The sequence below is a fragment of the Myotis brandtii genome, unplaced genomic scaffold, assembly GCF_000412655.1.
Source record: "Myotis brandtii unplaced genomic scaffold, ASM41265v1 scaffold1386, whole genome shotgun sequence".
In the NCBI taxonomy this organism is placed as follows: domain Eukaryota; kingdom Metazoa; phylum Chordata; class Mammalia; order Chiroptera; family Vespertilionidae; genus Myotis; species Myotis brandtii.
Window position 1 is genome coordinate 1 of NW_005354950.1, and position 3652 is coordinate 3652.

Here is a 3652-nt window from a genome sequence, read left to right on the forward strand (position 1 = left end):
AAACTGTCTTTGGAAACTCAAGTGTATTGCTTTCAAGCTCTTCTTTTCACCCAGTAGTAGAACATAACTCAGAGAATTCTCTCCCACATTGTATCAAGTATCACATTTCTTCCGGTGTCCAATATCACAGTCCTCACTTTGAACTGAGATCTCACCTTTAATATTCAAATTCCTAGCAACAGACTCTTCAAGGATATCTAGGCATTTTCTATCAAGTGCCCCAGAATGCTCCCAGCATCTATGCATTACCCAATTCCACAACCACATGCATATTTTGAGCATTTCGCAAGTGTATTGCTTTTAAGCTCTTCTTTCCACCCAGCAGTAGAACATAACTCAGCAACTTCTCTCCCACATTATATCAAGTATCACATTTCTTCCGGTGTCCAATATCACAGTCCTCACTTTGAACTGAGATCTCACCTTTAATATTCAAATTCCTAGCAACAGACTCTTCAAGGATATCTAGGCATTTTCTATCAAGTGCCCCAGAATGCTCCCAGCATCTGTGAATTACCCAATTCCACAACCACATCCATATTTTAAGCATTTCTTTTACAGCAGAACCCTACTTCCTGGTATAAACACTGACCCTATGAAGTCAATACTCCATTTTAAAGATCAGAAAAGGCAGTTACAGAGAGGTTAACCTATCCACATGTGGTAGGCTGAAAATCACACCCACTCCCAACCTCAAGATAAGCATTCCTAATCCCCAGAACATATAAATGTTACCTTATTGCAGAAGTGATGAAGTTAATGACTTTGAGATGGGGAGATTGTCTTGGATTATCTGAGTGGGTCCTACATGTAATCGCAAAGGCCCTCAGAAGAGGGAGGCAAGATCAAAGGAGGAAGAAGGCAATGTGATGATGGCAGCAGAGATTGGAGTGATGTGATCACAAAATGGATTCTCCAAGCTTCTAGATGCTGGAAGAAGCAAGCGATGGATTCTCTCCTGGAGAACTTTCAGCCCTGAGGATATCTTCATTTTATCTGCATATGACTAATTTCAGGTTCCTGACCTCCAACTCTAAGAAAATTAATTTGCATTGTCTCAGGACTCTACATTTTTGGTAATTTGTTATGGCAGTAATAGACAACTGATATACCAAGTTAATTATTCATTATGGAAGTTGTCAGGACAGTTCAAGAAACAATTCCTTTCACCTCCTGTTATTATTTTTGCAAAGTTGTAATAATTTTGAGCTTTGAATTTATCTAGAACATAGCAGCATACAAAGACTTGAACTCCACAAGGCAGACTCTGATAGAAGTTAAAGAAATGTATTTTAATAACCACAACATTTTAAAAAATCCACATATTTCCAGGTTGACATGTATGTCTATGTTGTAAAGCATAAAGGGGGGAAAAGAATAATAGGAAAATGTAAAATACGAAGCCATGTTTTTCTCTACATTCATCTCTTTGCTTCTGACTATGTGGAAGGAGCAGCATCCTGGGAGTGGGGAGAGCACCTTCATGAGGTTGCAGGTGGGGACCCACAGCAGAGAGACAGGTGGCTCACAGCGGAGCTGGATGTGGAAAGGAGCTCCTAATGACAAGAAGTACGGCCAACTGAACAGCACAGGAAACATAAGGCAAAATCCCTTCTATCAAAAGACTCCTAGCGGGAGGTCAGTCCTAAGAGAGGGTTCAGGAGTGGGAGCCATGTTCCAGATGCTCCTCCATGGTTAAGGACCTCAGGGCTAGAACCATTCAAGACCCGCATTCCATTCCCTATAGCATCTATGGATTCTATTTCAACCACATCCTTCTTCCCATTTGGGAACCTATGAGTGTGCGTGGAGGAGCAATTCGTTGTCCAAGAAAACATAAAAGGCAGCTTCTGGCAGGACAAGTTTCATTCAGGGAATATGGAGAATGAAGTGAAACTGGGGCAGTGGTGGACGTATTTTGAGCAGGAAATGCAGTTCTGGCTCTGCTCTGGTCTCATATATATGCAGCCTGTCAGGGTGAGCTTCATGGATGTGTGATTGTAGGGTTACTCAAAGCTCTGTGCTTAGAGGGCTTAAAGCTCTGTAATGTCATCCTCAAATTCTTCATGATTTTTACACAATGGGCTTGGTATTTTCCTTTTGTGCCAGAACTTATGAATTGTGTAGCTGGTCCTGATCTGTGTCTTTATTGGAAATAGGAAAATTGTTACCTGGGTTCCTTCAAGGCGACCAAAGTCATTCATACCAATAATTGGTCCAATAATATGGCCATTTACACCATCATTTCCAAATCTATCTGCTTCCCTCCATGGGTAGCAACCCTATTGTGCTCTACTTCGTGCCACATCTGGTCTTCTTAGTACCTATACTCAAGCTTAAGCATTGACTAACCCACTTTCTCAATCTAGTGAAGTAAAATGTGTAATCAAAATTTAATCTTTTTGTGGTGATGCAACAGAGAACTAGAACATCTTGTCAAACATGAGAGATTCAACAGCCTATCTCTCAGCTGAAAGCAATTTCCAGATCCTTTTGGATCCATCCACTGGTAAATCTAGAATATGCTGCCTCTCCTGGCACTCGCAGCACTGGCTTCTTCTGGAAGGATGCCCAGAAGGTTGTTTTATCTAATTAGCATGTTATGCTTTTATTATTATAGTTGTTACATGTCTCATTTTGAACAGAATACTTTTTTGCTGACTGGTGCACCTTCATGCATTTGCTGCGCAGATAGTCACTGAGGGCTGCCTGACAAGCCTTCCTTTTCCCTGGATAGGAAATGAGTGTCCTCAAGGCAGGTCTTTAGAGCTTGAAGGCAATGCAGACAACACCCTATTTAACTCCACCTTTTTACTGAAAAAGAAGCAGGGTCCCAAGGAGTGTGGTGACTCTAGGGGTTGCCCACATCACCAAGGCCAGAGGAAATCTGCACTGCAGTTTGCTGAATCCTTTCTGTCATTTAGCAGAAAGAAGCTCTGACCTGAGTACTGTGACATGTGAGGTGAGAAGGGGTGTCATGGGTAGAGGTTGGCTAATCTGCAGGAACAATGTATAAGAAACCCTCAACTTAATGGCCCTGGTTACAGGCTTCCTAAAAGTGTTCTGTCTGGAAAGAGCGTGGACACTCCTCCCTGCCCTCTCTTGATCTAGCTATGATTCCATGTAATTTTAGAATCCTGGGTCTGAGAAGACACTGAGAGGAGGCCGTTGTGTGCAGTGGTTAGGAGGGAAGGTGGTGGTCAGACAGACTTTGAATTTGATCCCAGCTCTGCTCTATACCTGTTAGCACTGTAACCTTGGGCAAGTGTCTCAGCATTTTCAAGCCACATTAATGTCTTTATTTAAAAAGTTAAATAATAAAATGAGCTTTTTGCAGGCTATTATGGGGGAGTAGGTGAGATAATGTATAAATAAATTATCATGGTGTGTTGGGTGTTTCCTTCCCACGTCCTGCGTGGGTCAGGGTTCAGGGCCTGGAAGCAGAGCCGCACACAAATGAAAATGAAAAGACAAGAGATAATTTGAAATATTGGGGGACCAGGCGGGCAAGTCCAACTCAAGGGGAAGGACTTCCACCCATGCTCAGGCCTCACCAAGCTTTTATTGATCTGGAATGCATTCATAGCATAGCCCTTAGGCAGGCGACCCCCCATTAACAGGCAGACTAGCCCATCAGCAAGGATTTACATAA